Source organism: Alosa sapidissima, chromosome 3 (genome assembly GCF_018492685.1).
Source record: "Alosa sapidissima isolate fAloSap1 chromosome 3, fAloSap1.pri, whole genome shotgun sequence".
In the NCBI taxonomy this organism is placed as follows: Eukaryota; Metazoa; Chordata; class Actinopteri; order Clupeiformes; family Clupeidae; genus Alosa; species Alosa sapidissima.
In genome coordinates this window covers 14143557-14153173 of record NC_055959.1, presented here as the reverse complement: position 1 = coordinate 14153173, position 9617 = coordinate 14143557, and positions in this window count along the sequence as shown.

Genomic DNA, 9617 nt, shown 5'->3' with positions numbered 1-9617 from the left:
CTATAATGTTATGGTGTATATGGTGTTTCACGCTTTATGGTGACAGTGGGTATAACTAGGCCTATAGGCTAAATATGCACGATTAAACTTTTTTGTTGAAGTTTAAAGTCCTCAAGCATTTTTAGAAATTCTTCATACTAAAGGTAGCTTAATGATAAGCAAGTGCCTTTAATGTGAAGTGGAGGCCCAGGCTAGTCTTCATGGCTGTTTTGTTTTGTCTTCCACTGACAGAGGTGGGCTTCATCTTGATGAGAGGACCTTATCTTGCTGCCTGTGCTAAGGCCCACATGTCAAAAGAAGCTCAAACTGAGCCAATAAAGCATGCACTGACTGCTGCGTATTCTCACATTCCCATGTTCAGTGTATTCTTATTAATTGCTGATTACTTGTATTGATTAATGTATTATGAACAATCACATTTCACTTTCAGAAATCTAGGTTTAGTGCAAAAAGCCAAGGGCTAATACCCATGTTGTGGCGCAGAAAAAGAAAATCACAAGACCTTCATCTTCAAGTATGTAAACAGCCAGACATCAAGACCCAGCCTGCCCTGCTCACCTCAAATGCTGTCAGGTTGGTAGAGGTTGGCTGTTTCCAGTAGAATATTTTAAAGATGGATGGACTCACCATTTCCTTCATGAACAGGAAGTGCTGAGAATGCTTTGTAAATGGCTAGCCCAGTTCATCAGGGCTAAATAGCCTAGATGATGATAACCATCTCCACAGTGTGCCCTAATCTGTCAGAACTCAGAACAAAAGAACAAAGGAGAATGTGTGGTTGTTAGGCCTAGTTGATTTCAGATAGGTAGCATTCTCTTTTGTCTAAAAACATTCCATTCGAACCAGTGCACTTATGTAGGCCTAGGTAATACCCTTCTAGGATCCTTGCCACTATAGCAATGATATTGGACCGCAGAACTTATTGTAGCCATATTCATCATTGATTTCTACCATGTTGACAAATTCTGAACAAAAGGACAATTCCTTCAGTGGACCACACACACACACACACACACACACACAACAAAGGCTACCTGTCCAGCCAAATATAGCCAATTCCCTACTGAAACACCACATGTATCCTGGCCTATCTAAGCCTCTTCACCAGCTGGGCCCACCCTCCTAAACCCCATGCAAATCAGGCTTATCACATGATATATCCTGTCAGATTGTTCACCCTACACACACACACACACACACACACACACACACACGCACACACACACACACACATCTTGCCATCTGTGGTATTGAAATGTACACAGAATAAAACAAACAACACGAAGAGATGAACAAGTCCTATTTTTTGTAACTCCACTGAAACAAAACAGAGGGTCAGGCCAGTCAATGCATTACACAGCAAGGCAAAAGAAATACCTCAGGTTTTAGTTCTTGTGTCCAGCTATAATCAAATAAAGGCCAAGCAGTGGTGATTTGATATAAAAATGGGTGGACGAGTGTGCTGCCGTAGGCTTGGATACAATGCATGCAAAAGGCCCCTGCTGCGAACGGATGGGATTTTTAATGCTCCAAACACGTCTCCCTGCCCATTTCCTGTATTCACACGGCGAACGGTAACACTTTTCTCACACACAGACCAGATTGCAGCTTGCCAGAATTATCCCAAACAACCCTGAAACTTTTTACGATAGAGAAATGCCACAAGACACAGGAGGCTAACGGGATGCCAAAACGACACAACGAAGAGTCAATTTCACCTCAAAGAGCCTAATGAGGCTATGCAAATGTATTTTAGAATCATTCTCCGGAAAAATTCTCTGAGTAAACTCTATGAAGTGTTAATCACCCTCAGTTTTATACTGCTACACTACACCTTCAGTGTCATAAAAGTCTTAGCTAAGCAAATACTAATCGCCAACTGTGATTAAATTCTGTGTCAACAAAGGCAATCACTTGTGTAATCTGATGTAACATTCAAGTGGTATTTCTGTGACCACACCGCGGCACAAAAAATGAATGTGATGTTTCCTTTGAATATGACCTACTTACTCCAAATCAAGAAGCACAAAGTTAGAGGAAGCAGTCTGGAAATAGGATACAATGGAAGGGAAATTGGATTTGTTTGAAAAGACCAGCAGATTACTTATGAATCGGATTCCAAGAGGACTCTTAAATGTCAAGGTCCTCTCTGTACTTCTGTTTTTTATGACGTGTTACTACAATGAATCTGCTCCAATACAGGGCCCCCTCAGATCCGAAGTACATGACATCTGTACCCTAAGGCCATATATGTCTGGTTCATGAGAAGCACTGTATTGCCAAAAGCCAACAAGAACGGAATTTCTGTATAAAAGAGCGCATGACTTGCAATCTGAAACTAGGCTCGAGCAACACACAGCTGCCATAAATATGTCTTCAAACGGACTTTGTCTGAGGGAGCGAGGGAGAGACATCTGGCAAGACCTGAACAATTATAAGTTACAGGTCTACACAGATGCAATACATCAAGGTAGGCACACATTTGGTGGGAACACAGATGTCTTGTAGCACTATAGGCTCTTTGCTGCTGTGGATCTGGCTTCCTGTGATTTGGAAATGAGGGCTGGAAACCCCCCTGGAGGTATCATGCTCTGACTAGGCATTATCTGACAACCTCCAGCAGACAGGCGCTCTGTCAACGTCTGAGGCTTTAGACATTGAGTTACCGTTCAACCCCTGTACTGTTAATAGATTTCAGACTGCACAAGGGTCAGGAGTGGGCACTTTCTCTTGTGAGGAGCAACACTATGGGTGCTGGTGGAAACACGCACACACCAACACACACACTTACAGCCTACTCTAGACATACTCACTCTAGCACACAAATGTACACATACCCTGGAGAAAAGTACAAAATGGAATCAGTTGCAGGAAGACTCCATGAGCCATATCACATCGATCCAGACATACCTGAGGGCGGATTACATGAAGGCTTTTGCCACCAGACTAGTAGACAGTTCATTAACCCTCCATGGGTGCCACCAGATTATGGAATCTGATGGGATCAGGAATGAAGAAGGAAGCACGGGGCACTAACCAGTGTTTGTTGTTTTTATTGTTGTTGCTGGTGGTATTGTTGGTAGTGCTTTGATCACGGGGTAGATTACACATGCACTAGAGCACGCGGCTATTACACCCTGACGGCATTAACCTCTCCAGGTCCGTGATTTTGGGGTGGCGATTCAATTTTTAGCACGGCTCAGGTCCCAGGGGTGGGGAACGTGGGCTAGAGCAATAATCTAAATTGGATTTCTTTTACGCAAGGCTGCACGTTGACTCTCCCCCGTCTGGACTGCGGTTCCCCACACCCCTGCCTATCTGTCCATCTCTCCTCTCCCGCCCAGAGCATTTATTTTGAGCCTCCCACAAGAGACACTGAAGGGGGGGGGGGGGGGGGGGGGGGGCACGAGGAGAAAAATCGTCATTTAGCTTTTCATATTCTGGAAGGTAATTTAGGTGGGTGCTTATGCTGTAGCGTGACATTTTTGACTTAGGTATATCACCATCCCCGGAGCTGACACCTGTGAAGCAGCTCACTATAAAAAATGGCAGTGCTATCACTGGTGCTGTCTGGAAAGTGTGCGTTATAGATTTCATTTGTAAACAAACTGAAAAAAAAACTCAAGTAAAGTGAGCAAAAGTAAACATTTTAAGTGCTTAATGAGATGCATAATGTAATTTGTAACTATTGTTCCTGGAATCAAAATAAAAAGCACAGAAAATTATCTGAAAATTGGTAATGTATTTTCTCACTGTAATGGCTATGAAAACAAAACCCTTAATTATAATGTTTTAGCCATTAGTCATATAAAGAAGGATACTTTATAATTAATATTTTGGATATGCCCTACAAGGGAAAAAAGTCTGTCACCAATAGCAGTTTATAAATTCACTTAAATCCTTCATTGTTTGCAAACACACTCTGAGAAGGCCGACATCTTGGGCCTTGATCTCAGAGATTACTCAGTGCATGCCTTAAACCAACACCTCCCCCAGCCATCCTTTACAGGTCTTGCCCTCACATTGCGCATTGCTGAGTGGGTGGATGTGATTTGTTCCCTTGGTGATGGTGACTGTGGAAACTCGGGGTCTGTTCAGTATTCCACACCATGGCTGCCACCGCCACCACTACCTGTCATCATTGTGCACGGGCCTGATTGGATCTTCACAGGTTCCACGCTGTCAGAATGTGAACTGCTAGCTTCTCACTGCGTCGGCGTACTCAGCCATGGTGTCATACAATTAAACATTGTTTGTGTGCACTCTACTGTATGTGACAAGGGCTCCGTTGGAGCATTCACCTTGTGCACAGCCAGCTTGTTTTCTGTCCACAACAATCTCCACTCCTTTACTCCTCCCTGCAGAAATTAATTGAATTGAATCAATTAAGATAACGATTGGAGTCATGCCTGTGTGATGAGGCATGTGCGTGTCTAATGCGCTCGAGTCAATCCCAGATGGGACTTTTTTCCACCGTCCCTACTAAAGCTTAGCATATATAACTAATAAGTCTCACAATCTCTATATATAGGCTATATATAACCAACTAATGCATCTAATAATATCAATGTAGGTTTTTGACCCCCTCATCTTGAGAATAGAGAGTTCATAGAGGAGAGACACTACTATAATTTGCTACTAGTTTCTAGTGTATCTTATTGTAAATATCCAATGGTTGTAACGCTGTGTGCATCTTATGGAAATACCAGCACAGACTAATGCATCTTTATGACTCTCTTCCATCCTTCAAACCCCCCTTATTTTGACCATATAAGGAGGAGGAGCAGAGAAGGAGGATTATTGGGGCTTTAGTGTGTGTGATGCGGAGTGTGGCTGTGTGTGTGTGTGTGTGTGTGTCTGTGTGTTTCTGTATGTGTGTTTCTGCATGTGTGTGTGTGGCTGTGCATGCGTGTGTGTGCTTTTCTGTGTGTATGTGAGAGAGAGCTTGTGTTGTATGTGTGTGTGTGCGCGTGTGTGAGCATGTGTGTGTTATGCGGGGGCGTCAGAGCTGCTGCGAGACGCGGATTGTGTTGGTTGGTGCTCTTTGTGGGTGCGGGAGATAGGCGGCTTATTCGGCACTCAGGGTAGGATCTCGCCTGTCAGTCCTTGTGTAGTGGAGCACCAGCAGCCTTCGTGACCGCAGAACAAACACGAGAGTGATCCCAACCCCTCTCCCTTCTCCCTGCTCCTCTCTCGTGATCCTGATGGTGTTAAGAATGCCTCATCCATATCCCCCTCCTCCAGTCATTGCTGAACTGTCTATCAATGAGAAACAGAACAAAACGAAAAGCCCATGATGAACTTGGTGAAACACGCTGAATCATTCATCCGTCTATAGACAAGCCTTATGCTGACAAGCTGACTGCAAGATTTATGTGCTTTCATGGACACCCCCCCCCCCCCCCCTTCAAATTCTCTGTTTCTTGTTATTGGCAGTCACAAGACTTCAGCTCTTTGGACTGTTGCAATCTCTCTTGCTGTTGTGAAGGACACTGGCTGGAATGAAAACACCAACACCACACCAACACTGCATCATCATGAGTCCCATTCCTTGCTAATTGCTCACATATGTGCTATTCTGTATGTAAGTGCTCAGTGGTGCCCTAAAGCCGGTGTATTAAACTACCTTAAATACAAGCCCTGGGTGGAGTAATAACTAAAGCCAACAGTGGAACTCTTCTCTTCATGTAATGCAATTTGCACATGTAAATAATGAAGAGAGAATCATTCAGATGAGAGCATCATTCAGTTGTGCAGTTAATCATACCACAATTGTTTCTTTTTTCTTGAATGGCAATCATTTTAATCTCTGTGATAAGGCAACTAGATAAGTACATCTTCTAGCAAAGACAGAACCATATCACTGAAATTTAATTCAGATTTGATTTGAATTAGAGTCAAATGTATTGTATGTTATAGTATGTTAACACACACAAGGAATATGTTTCTGGCCATTGGTGAAAGATGATAGGCTTACACAAAATATAACACAATATATAAGCAATATGAAGATTATATAAAAAACAAAACATATTCATTAAGTGCAAGTGTGTGGTGGTAAAAACAGCAAGCATCATGTATGTATGGGATTGGGAATTGGTGATATATTTCTCACCAGTCATCACCATCTTGGATGAGTCTGATTACTGTAGAGTTCTCTGCAAATGTCAACAGTTTAACTGCTATGTCTTTGAAGCTGCCATCATTGGTAGAGAGGGCAAAAAGCTGTGAGAAGAGGATGCGTTTCTGGGGAGCACCAGTGCTGCCTGGCCCTATACCAGAAGATGACAAAAAGTTAAGAGTCTTTGAAAGATTTGGACAGTGGCAAGGCAGAGTGGTCTCTGGAAGGCAAAGTCTTATCGCCACCAAACTTTATTCTCATGTCAGGGTGACTTTCTGTCAAACCCCCTTCACCAAGTCTTGTCATCATTGAACAAAAGCACCAAGGAGTCTTTGACATGACACTATCAACAGCACTGAGCATTGCAGTTTTGTAGGTCCATGAGGGCAGGTGGGTGTGTATGTGTTTATGTGTGCAAGTGTACTGTACATGTGTGTGTCGTGTGTGGGCAAAGTTATGATAATAAAAATGTTCTAATATCGGACAATTCAATTCACCATAGCAACAGTATGGCACGGCAACCCGGTTGCTAGGGATAGAGGTTTAGGCAAGCCCCCCTGATATGCCAAAGCAAGGAATTCCCCCCGCAACCGTGCAATCATGTGCTACACCTTAGTTACCATAGCAACGGCATGGCAAAGATGCGCTAGAATGTGGGGGCTTGTGATAGAAAGAAAGGGGCAGATGGTTAGATTTTGTTTGCAAGTGAGATTATTTCTTTACATAATGTAAGTTTGTTGGGCCTGAACTACATTAATTTGTTCAGGTGCATACACCTGTCAGTTGAGGAGTTCTTAAACAACATTCATTTGAGTGGAATGGAGGGTTTTTAAAAAAAAAAAAAAAGGAAATCATGTTTTGGTATATTTCTCTCTTTCTCTCTCTGTCTTTGTCTCTGTGTTGTTGTGTGTCTGTGTTGGCGGGGGTGATAACATTTGTACTCAGTGTACATCCTTCTGTGTGTGTGTACACCTCAAACCCAGATGATCTAGCTGTAACAATAATTTCATCATGACTTGACAGAAGAGTCTCTGCTGACCCCTAATGGCCAAAATCAGCAAAGACAGAGCAGAGGTACTGTTACTGACAGTGAGTGACATACTGTAATGATAGGCTACTTTTTGTCAGCACTCTTCAGGAGAAGCATCCCAACATGTTACTTTATCCATACTACCTTTTGGTTCTAACCCACAGTGAAGCCTGTATGTGAAGGAGCAAAGCATGACTTCATTGTTTAATTGTCATGGCAAAGCAACTATGGCTTGAGCATAGATATCTTGACACTCCATCTCCAAACAAGGAGTTATGTTCGGTCTGTTATGTAACAAAAAAGCTTTTACAGATTAATTTCAGACGACTTGGTCATTAAACAGAAAGTAAATACCAGACGATTGCCTTTTGAGAGAGGAATGTTGCCTTTGGACAAGGAACTTGTCAGTAACGGACAATTTCAACTCTCTCATTAAATGAAAGGGAAAGACAATGAGCCTATGCTTAAGAGGATCCCCTTAGCTGACCCTGACACAATGTGGATGTAGGCCTACACGCGTCATTGTCCATCCGGCACAATCGATGCCAGGTTTTTTTTCGAGATGTGATGATGATTGCTTTGACTCACACACACTCACACACAATGCGTCCTGGTATCTGGGGAATGCACACAGTTAAAAATAGGTGCTACTTGATGCAAAGCAGAACATTCTAGACCTATAAAAAGCTACATGAACATAACAGAAAAAAGATGCAAGCTTTGGCAACGATAGCTGCGGGGAACATGTTCCAAGTACGGAATGTGTGCTGGAATCTAACTGATGTGTGCACATAATTGTGTAAGCATCTCATAACATGGGGAGAACTGCAGTCTTCCCAGTGTTTAACCTACTGACTTCTAACATGGGATTTATTAGTTTTTCACAAAAAATGTTGCACACATATCATAATGTTTCATCCTATTTTACAGTTTACAGTTAGGCTAAGCCTATTTTACATGTCAAATATCCTACTGTAGACCACTGGAATTCTGTATCATGTGGCATTAGGCTGTAACTTAATGTATCTTGTTGTAGTATAAACCTGTGAGAAAACCAATACTTAAGATGAACCATTTTAAGCAGTGGCATCTGACTAGGCCCTATGTCATAATGATACGACAGACCTACTGTCAAAATACAGGAGCTGAAGTGATTCCATAAAGAATTTTGCTGGTGGGTCTGTAATAAACATCTCTTCATGAAATAATACAGCAATTATAGTCTATGTAATGTATCAGTAAACTACTGCTTACTCATACTAATATGACAAGTTTTTATGTAGCCTGAGGATAAAAAAAATATGAGTATGAATGAACCTAGGTTTGAAACTATAAAAGACAATATTGTTGTTGCTGTATGTGTAGGCTACATAACTCTAGTGTTTGTGTACACTCACAGAGCTGTGTGGCTACAGCCCATTAACGGAAATCCTCACTGCGAAACCATTTTAAATTTAAAGTTGTGTACAGCTCCTGACGGGTTTAAAGAGGTACATGAGGTACAGTATTTACCCCATGCAAGTGCCACATGAGACTCAGAGTTTGAGCTGATGCAGAGAGTCACTCTAGGCCATTAGGCCAAACACGGCACTTCTGCTGGAGTGTGGCTTTTTCTGCAGACTACAGTTGATACCTAAATACCAGAGCAAGGGTTGGCAAAGAGGGACACTCAAATGTGAGGTGGATACCAATATGGGTCAATAAGCCAATATCAGATATTGGATTGGATTAGATTTTACTTTATCAAGTGCTCGTGACCAGCAGGCATTTTCCCCATCATCTAGCCTTGTGTGTATGTTTGTGTCCATCAGTGTTGCGCGGGTTTGGTCAGAAGTGTCCATGCATTCATGTTGGGGTCTGCCTGTGGAGGCTGTGTCAGCCACCAGTGGGTTGATAGATCTTAATCAAACTTCCTTTGCACAGTTAATTACTAATTACAAACTAAAGGCTTAATAGACTGATTAGACACTTGATGTCATTGTGTCAATGGTCAAGATTCCACAGAGTCCAACAGGTACAACAGGTGTGAAATATCTCACAAGTGCCTTTTTGACCAGGTATGAGCAGAGGTGTAAAAGTCCAAAAGTCGTGTAACACCGTCCAGCTAGGCTGCTAGGTCCCCACATTGCTGCTTGCAACTATACTGTAATGTGAAACCATCGTCTAAAGTAAAACAGTATAGTTTTACTAATAGCTATATTTGGATCTGCCAGAGCAGAGATACCTCTTGGGTCATTATGATATTGGATTCATCAGAAGGACAGTCATCTTGTGAAGCTGTTACTTTTTTACTTTTTAAGAGTAGTATTACAATTTATTCTCTCGGCTACATACGTTTGTGATAAACCAGTCCCATTTTGCACATTCCAGTGGTAAGATCCTGAGGTTTGGGCACATAATACATGTTGGTTTTAAGTGATTTGTGTGAAAGAATTTCAGCTTCAACTGTCAGCTGCCAGGGGTGAA